The sequence below is a fragment of the Brassica oleracea genome, chromosome C4 (genome assembly GCF_000695525.1).
Source record: "Brassica oleracea var. oleracea cultivar TO1000 chromosome C4, BOL, whole genome shotgun sequence".
In the NCBI taxonomy this organism is placed as follows: Eukaryota; Viridiplantae; Streptophyta; class Magnoliopsida; order Brassicales; family Brassicaceae; genus Brassica; species Brassica oleracea.
In genome coordinates this window covers 3,048,273-3,057,797 of record NC_027751.1, presented here as the reverse complement: position 1 = coordinate 3,057,797, position 9,525 = coordinate 3,048,273, and the positions used below count along the sequence as shown (strand labels likewise).

General features: G+C 31.7%; 1 pseudogene; it reads right to left on the bottom strand.

The window, feature by feature from the left end:
• Window positions 1-1,767: 1,767 nt before the first annotated feature.
• LOC106337851 lies at window positions 1,768-6,110 on the bottom strand (annotated as a pseudogene).
• Window positions 6,111-9,525: the final 3,415 nt, after the last annotated feature.

The window sequence follows — 9,525 nt, the reverse complement described above, 5'->3', positions numbered from 1 at the left end:
CTAACGAACTTGCTTTAGAGGCGAGTTCAGATATCTTCCCTGAGAACCTGTCAATAGAGTCTGTGTCATCCATCTTTAATCGATCAAACCCATTCATTAGAGTTAATAGTCGAGCTGATTTAACTCGTTCTGCACCTAAGTTCCTTGATCGTATAGCTTCCCAAATAAGTTTAGGGGAACCTAGGTCACCAACTTGCAAAACTAATCCTTCAGATATCGATTGAAACAAGAGCGATGTAGCTATGTCGTTCTTTTCTTCATCCTCAACTCCAGGTTCGATCGCTTCCCATGCCTTATGAACGCGCATTAACACTCTCATCTTCATCGCCCATATCGTATAGTTTGATGTCGTTAACATCGGATAAACCACGGTGGTAGGCACACCATCTTTTACTTTCACCAAAGCTTTTGAATCTTCCATAATTCTCTGTATCTAAGTTCTTCGATTGATTTGAACCTCAGGCTCTGATACCAAATAAAGTATTCAAAGACACAGGAATTATAAAACAGGTTCTTTTGTTTTATTTCTTTCTTAACTTTCTTTCAATTGTTGTAGGGATCTCCTTACATTAGACCTCTATATATAGGACCTTCTTGACTTCTCCTATTACAAGTATATCTAAGAATTCTTATCTTTATCCTAAATATATTAAGCTATTCATCCTTATCTTCAATAGCTTGTTGAACAAGTAAACTTGAAGCGTATCCAACACAATATTCATCGTTTCCAGAACAAAAAAACAAAACTAATACTAACAAGTGAAAAAAACATAGCATGAAGCTCCCATTCGTCATCCCGACAAAACCATTCCAAAGTCAGTTCAAACCCATCATCGCCTATGTTTATCAGCTTCAAATAACTCCGGCAGCCATTGGGATATGCCTTGAACAACATATGACTGACATCTCATCTCCATTGTTACACTCTTTGCAATTTTTTGGGCACACCTGTTTACCCGAGAAGAAACATCAGCCACAATCCCTTCAATAAAACCAGCCAAAGCTTTCCTCAACTCCGATCCCTGGTACCGGAATGCTGGCCAAGCCTTTGGACGTACAACCGCTCCAACCACATCCACAGACTATGTCACAAATTCAACTTTATCAACATGGTGGCTTCGCATGGCCTCAATAGCCCACATCATGGAGATGAACTTGCCGTCCAGGAAGGACCCAATGTTCCCAAAGGCCCTTCTGCGGTGGAGTAAAGTTTCTCCCCTGCAGTTTCTTAAGACCGAAGACTCCCCTAACATCTTTTTCTTAGACCATGAGAAACCAACATTGCATTTGGTATAATCCTCATTTGGCGCCTCCCATATATACACTCGATTATCTTTGTGCAAAATAAGTATTTACAAAATAAAAATATCATAATAATTTACTAAACTATTTTCATTTTTTTGGAAAAATTAAAAAAAAAATGCAGCAGAATCAAAAATTCAAACCAAAAAATTAAAATCTGAAAACTAAAAACTAGAACCAAAATCCGGTACAACAGATGGGATTCAATACAAAACCAGTAAACATGGTAAATTTAGATGAACAAAGGATGTCATATCACCACACAGAGTTTAAACAACTGTCTTACGAAATATTCTCTAACGTTATCATAGCAAGTAGACAAAAACATAACAGATTCAGAAAACCGAACATTTCAATGAAAAAGAAACAACAACAGAAGAGATTCAATCTTCATCAACTAACCAGTTCCGCTTCAACTTCGGACCGGTAGGTCCTTCCTCTCCAAAAACCTCATTAGTCAATCCATTAACCGCACTCCTGAAACACACTCTTTAGACTCTCTCCAACAACAATCTTCTCCACACCTTTAATCTCATCTTCACGACCATAATCAATCTTTGGTCCCCAATGTCTCATATAGTTCAACCACGCAGGCTCCTCCACTTCTTTCATATACTCAGCCGAAACAACCCTAAACCTAACCGCAGTATCAAACACCTTTTCGCTCTTCCCTGTATCGTTCCTAATCCCTACATCGTCTCTGCCTTGCAACACAAGTCCTGGTTTAGCATACATTGCATGTCCGTTCAAAGAAGCGTAAGCCACAGGTATGTTTCCACCACTTTTAAACTCAATCTCAGGAGCGTCGATCCAGCTTCCTTTGCTATGTTGTGACAAGTACATCTTCTGTAACTTGCCGCTGAAGTTACTTATCCGGAGAGTGAAATGTTCCCAATCTCCAATGTGTTCCCCTGTTTTCCCTAACGGGATTGTGACGAGCTTGAGCTTCAGCTTGGCTCGTGAAGAGCAATTAACTTAAACTGAAGGTTTTATCAAACACACATATTATTATTATTATTATTCAAATCACAGACATGTGAATTTGAAAAGCTTTTACACATATTATTCAAGGACGCAGATAGTATTAACCGCAGTGAGGTGGCTTTATTTCTTAAAGTTATAACCCTCACACGTTCATATTCAAATACAGACAAATATGTTAAATACTCGGAAATCTTTGAGCAAGAATAGCCAAAAGGGCATCTCTCGTTCTGGCCAGGACCACCAAAGAAGAAATTAAGCCCCCAGGCAGTTCCACCATCTCCTGCCTTAATGTTGTAACAGTTATCATTTGTAGTCTTGGGGAAAACTCCTTGTGGTTCTGTCAGAGTATTGGTTCCATCAACTGTCATAATATTTCTGAAATAGCTAGCTTTCTTTAAACCTTCATCTGAGAAATGACCACTTCCCCTGTCGGTGATCGTGTGTTTCCCATCGGTCTTCAAGTTAACGATTTCACCTCCCCATTGAACTCTCCTAGCGAAGTGAATAACTTGCCAGGCCAGAAGCCGACAAGCTCTTCACCAACCTTTAGCCACCAGTTTTCGCCGCTCTAGATATAATGGACAGTCCATTTTGGGGTTGAGATACCGATCGATATAATAAACATAGGGGACAGACAAGTCCGTTGTATCCCATATTAATAATGAAAGTATCCATGTTCGTATATTTAGTACCTTCCATATAAGTACAGAGAGCTCGTATTGAACTCCGTCGTATTGTGAGACGGTATTGTATGCTCAACCTACAGTGATAAGACTGCTCTTTTGAACGAAACATGGGCATTTGGTGTTGTAGCACCCATTTTTATAGACATCGGCCTATTTTCAGAAAAATAAAAAATTCTATTATCGTCTGTAACTTATTGGCCAATCCGCGAGCATACAAAGTTAAGAGACCTTAATTTATATTCAGTTTTTGTTTTAATAATTGTCTCTATTTAAAATGTAATAAACAATCTAAATCTAAATATTAATCACAAGATTCTAAACCTAATTACAAGACCTGCAAACCAGCTTCAATTGTGTTAATATTAGCGCCATCTCCAGACGCGAGCCAAGTCTGAGCCAAGCTGAACTCGTTGCTGCGAACTTCTTCTGGCTTCCAGACATTCAATAGAAATTTTGTCCCGAAATACATTCCTCGCCTGGAGTTCATAATCGCGTACTAAAACATCTCCAAAAAAAGGGGAGAAGTGTTAATTAAGAAACAAGAGAAGCCGAGTAATAGACATAAGGACAAAAGGCAGACCGGCCTCTAGATTTTAGAGTCTTATAACACTACAAGAAAAATGGGTTTTATTAGCGGACGAAAAACGCTATATAAAGATACTATAGCGGTTTTAGAAAGGCTGTATCATCGCCCGTCATAGTAGATCAGGTACATTAGATAGCGTTTTTTTAAACTGCTATCTTATGGTTATATACAATAGCGCTTTTATGTATGCAATTAAATATGTTTTAATACCATATAATTATCGCTATTATTTACATTATTAAAAAAAAAAATACAAATCACAAAAAACAAAAAACAATTAAATATATTATATATTAATTTTGATTTACAAAACAATTGAATTTGGTTTACAATAAAAATAGTTACAAAATAACCTAATTAAAAAAAAACTAAACCTAAAACAAAAATTATACAGTTAACACCTAAACCTAATTTGGTTGTTCTCTAACGAGCCGCCATGGCACTTTCGACGAGAAGCAAAGCTGTCTCCAGCGAGGATGAGATGTAGGGTTGTCCCAGAGGAGGAGCCATATTCGGCTTGTTGTGGAGGATAGGAGGTTTGGAGGCGCAGATGAGTGGAGGAGAGGCGGCGCACAGAGTAAGAGAGAAATCACTGGAAATAGACTTCACGGAGGCGAGAGGCAGAGGAGGCGTCATGTAGCAGAGCTGTCACAAAGTAGAGGAGTATGAGTTTCAAAAAGTAGGGGATGAGAAGTCATTTCGTCACGGAACAGAGGAGGAGACAGATCGGAAGATGGCGACGGCAGAGATGGAGAACTCGCGACAGTTCGAGATCCGTGACGATAAGATACATAGAAGAAGATGAGATACCGAGAAAAAGATGAGAGGTTGGCCTTGAAGACGGAAACAAAAGAGACGAGGGAGAGATTGTAGAGAAGAAAGAAAAAAGATGTGCAGAGAGATGGTGTCGTAGTGAAGAAGACAGAGATAAAAAATTGTTTCAGGTCTGAAACAAAAAATACATAAAAGAAACTAAAAAGAATAATGAATTGTGGTCTGATTGTATAACAAAGACACGAGAGAGGAAGAGGAAGAAACACAGATTGAATGAATCTGAACCATTGAATGAATTTAATCAATGGTGTACACTTTGCAATCCACACACTTTTTGTTTCGGCCAATGAAAGAATAGTAGGAGGATTACTATATTTTTTTCTAAGCACAAGAAGATTAATGATTATGGATATTTTTATTGTAGTTTTAATATTATATGGAGATAAATACTTTTAGAAATTGTAAATACTAAGTGCTAGAGATTAGTTTAAACTTTGAGAATAAAATTTTTAGTGTTGAGAAATTTTTAATTACTTGTAGAGTTTATATATAAAATTTGGAGTTTATAATAAATGTATGAGTATAGGATTTAAAAGTTAAAAGTTTGAGATATTGATTTTAAGATCTGAGATAAATTTTTGGAAAAGATTAATTATTGAATTTATATCTAACATTTGAAGTTAAATTTAAGATTTGATGTTAAAATAGAGTTTAAAGTTTGTATTTAGAGTTTAGGGTTTAAAAACTTGTTTTAGGGTTTAGGGATTCAAAAACCAAACATAGCGTTTTTAATCATGTTTTGCTATTAAATCCAAGTGTTACATATAAAACCATACGTTATCATAGCGTTTCCAAATATACTATTTCATCATAGTGTTTCTAAATATACAAACACTATCTAAAACTAACGGATATGTCAACCATAGCACAATCGCAAAAAACGTTATCCCGGTCTGATATTAAAACTCATTTTTCTTGTAGCGTAAATATTTTAGTAAAAAAAATAGTACAATTTTTTTTTTTTTAAACAATTTGGCAATTTGTGTTCTAAGAAAATAATAAGTTAGAATTTATATCCAAGTATATTAACTCAAAAAAAAAATTTCTTGAGATTTCACTTTGGTTATGTCCAATGTCCAAACGTCTCTGATGAAAGGTGTACCTCGTGGTTGTTACTTAGATTATATTCGGGGACGCTTGAGGTCGTCTTTTTCCCAAAACTCTCATGGGATTTTGAGCGTAAGATATCTTCTTTCTTGGTTCTTCTTATCGGAACTGTATTTTCTGGGCATCTTCCATTCTTGTGCCACACCTGAGTAGGATTTGTCTTGGTGTACATAGACGTACTTTCTGGTATAAAGCTCGGTCTCATCTACATGCGAAAACATGATGTTTCAACATCACCATGCATGTATATATAAACAAAAGATAGATCGTAAATGAAGTCAAACCTGGATGGTGTGGTTTTTAAGTAGAGGATGATCAAAAGCTGGTTGACTATGTATGGGGACACAATCTATTATATCTCCATCTTCACTCTGTAACAAAGAATAAAGTGAAACATTCAACCACAATACAGTTTTCCACGAATAATCAAAGCAATGAGTTTATGAATGTGGAATTTGTACCTTAATGGATTTACGAGCAGGCTTGTTGAGCAGCTTCAAAAGTTTTTCTACTTCGATTTCCTGGTGATCGGATAACTCTTTTCCATATACACAAGGAGAGATTATCACCCCTATCATCATCAGTGCTATCGTGAAACCGGCCATTCCCATTTATTATGGTTAATTATAATATTTAGAACCTATACTACTTTTGAAAGTTTCTGTTAATTACTATTGGAATTTATAGAAGTAGATTGCTCAAATATTCTACAAATTAAGAATCTAATGTATTAATTTAGAATCCTATTTTTATTTACTATTAACAAGTCATAGTAGAACTACCTAAAGAATTAGTTAATATGACATTTGACATATTTAACTATCTATACTATTAAAAATAATTTTTTTAAAAAAAATTTACTTATGCAATGTTGTTGCACCCTTTCATTTAACCCAACCTTTTATATAAAACTAAATATCATAATCTACCTTTATTATAACAACATAATTGTGGTACCCTTACATAAAGTTCATTTGGTTTTACTTTTTAACCGATCACTACTCTTAAGTAATAAGTTATTATTAATCAACGTGGAAAAGTCATACAACAACGTTGATTTCTTTTATTTTTATTTTGTTAATACTAATTACTTCTTATTTCTTTTTTCTCAGATTACCTATACAAAAAAGGTTAAAGAAAAAAAGAAAGAAAATTTAACACGATACAATGCAAAAAGGATACAGTTTTGAATGTCATACATAATTACATTATCTAGCTCATTAATATTTTAAATATTGTATGTCAAAAAAATTAATGGCTTAAATACCGCATACAATATTTTATTTTCTAATTCTTATTAATGGTTTAAATACCTATAAATTAAAATGCATAACATTAATACAATTAATTTACTTAGTATGAGAAATTAAATAATTTATTCATTTTTATGTTACTGTTATAAAGTATAGTAGAAGTTTAATCAATTAAAAAAAATATTATAACATTTTTCAGGATTTTTCATGGGTCAATTGGTGTCGGTTCACATGTTAATGGCGGGTTTTGGAGGTTTACCATATTTTGTATTAATAGAATTTTATTAAATCCGAATTTTATAGAAACATATCAGTTGGTATAACCTCAAATAGAATACTACATGAAGAACTCAAACCAATCTTGATTATATACAGTCACCGAGTTTATTGGTTCGACTGCCGGTCCGGATTGGATATAAAAACACTGCTTATATCGTAATTCGTCTATAAACCAAATATTTATCCACTAAAAGGAGTTACACAATTTATAAAATTATAATGCTTTCTTTACACCATTTAAATGTAGATGCACTATTAGTCATGATCATTAAGTTTTGGGTTGAGTATTTTGGTTTTGGTGTTTTGGTTTTAGAATTTAGGAACCATTCATGTATTTACAAATTTTAGTTTGGTTTCAGTTGGGTTATTTTGGCTTTTGATTTGGTTCAGTAGCAAAGTTAGGAACCAACTAATATGTAAAAAACTGGGTCCAATTCAGTTTCAATTGGATTCTAGTTCTTTGTGTAATTACGGATTTGTAGATAAAAACAATATCAGATAATTTGACGTTTTCAATTTAAATATCAAGTAATTCGGGTTTTTCGGATAAAAAATATTGAATAATTTAAATACTTTAATATTTTGAATAAAAGTATTTGAGTAATTTGGTTTTCGGATAATTCGGTCTATAAATAGTATTTTAAGATATTTGGTTGTTTAGAAATTAAATATAATTAATATTTATAAGTACATAATTTTTATTTTAAAAATACATGTATCCATTTGGTTCTCGATTCGGTTTTAAATTTTCAGTTCCAAAGATATATAATCTGCTTGGTTATTTAAAAAATTCAGTTCAATTTTGTTTTCGTTTTTTTTTTCAGTTTGGTATAATTCGGTTCGCGGTTCTGGATAAATATGTCAAACCTATATACTATCTTACATAAAATTTTATTTAAAAATTTATTTAATTTCGAAAACAAGCTAACGCTTTTCAAGGGATGGTCAAAATCTAGTTTACACTATTAATAAACCAACAATAAATTTGAATTTTAATTATTAAATTATAACAAAATCTATTGAGAAAGAATCTAACAAAATCTTACTTAAAAATTTAAATATTTTAATAAAGTAACATATTAATTAATTTCATAATTAGTAATATAATATTATTATAAATCAATGTTAACAAAAATATTATTATAAAAAAGATAGTAAAATATTATATACTATTTTTTATAAATTCTATAATTATATTCTGTATTATATAAATAGAAGCGCTATATGAATTAAATATGATAAAATTAAATTAAATAGGTAAATCTAAAAATTTTATATTTTTAAATTATTTCATTTAAATAAATTACCACTCATCATTTAAGTAGGTTAAAATTCGTAAACTATATCATATTTTTATACACAATAAATTTATTAACATAGGTTAAATTTTTATATTTACAACTATATATTATCTCTTTATTTTGAAACTCTCAATAATATATTGTTTAAAATTGTTTATATACAAAACTATAATATTATATAATAACCATTAGTTCATATACTATTTAAAAAAATATGTTATTAGAAAACTATAAAATTTTAGTAATTTATTTAAAATATTAATGACAAAATAAAATTTTGATTATAAATTTTTGTTTATTTTAATTATAATAAAATCTGTAGAGAAAAATTTAGAAAATATTACCAAAAATAAAATATTTTGTAAAATAATATATTATTGTAGTTACCAAAGCAAATTCAAAATTCATGTAATCTTTCCAACTCAAAAATAGTTAGTTGTACAATTTTTCAAAGTTTTTTTGACAAAATATAAAAATGTTAAAATAAATAATCAAATTCAAAATGATAATATATCAAATTTTTGAAATATATAAATCAAAGATAATAGGGAAATTGCCAAAAATACCATTTTCAAAGTACTACTTTTCATATTTACACTAACCACTTTTATCCTATCTTTAATGAAGGGTAAAACACATTTATAACCTTTTGATTAACTTTGACAAAAAAAACATGTGGTTAACTAATCTAAACTTAAAACATCAACTCTAAACCCTAAACCTTCAAATCTAAACCCAAAAACATCAACTCTAAATCATAAACATAAACCCTAAATCTGAACTTAAAACATCAACTTTAAACCCTAGATCATCAACTCTAAACCCTAAACCATGAAACAACAACTCTAAACCCTAAACTCCGAAACATCAACTCTAAACCCTAAACCCTAAACCCTAAACCTTCAAATCTAAACCCTAAAACATCAACTCTAATTTTAGGGTTTAGGGTTTAGGGTTTAGAATTTAGGGTTTAGAGTTGAAGGTTTAGGGTTTAGAGTTGAAAGTTTAGGTTTAGAGTTGATGTTTTAGGGTTTAGGGTTTAGGGTTAATTTTTTAGGGTTTAGGGTTTAGAGTTTACTTTTAGGGTTTAGGGTTTAGTGTTGATAGTTTAAGGTTTAGTGTCGATGGTTTAGGGTTTAGTGTCGATGGTTTAGGGTTTAGAGTTGCAAGTTTAGGGTTTAGGGTTTAGAGTT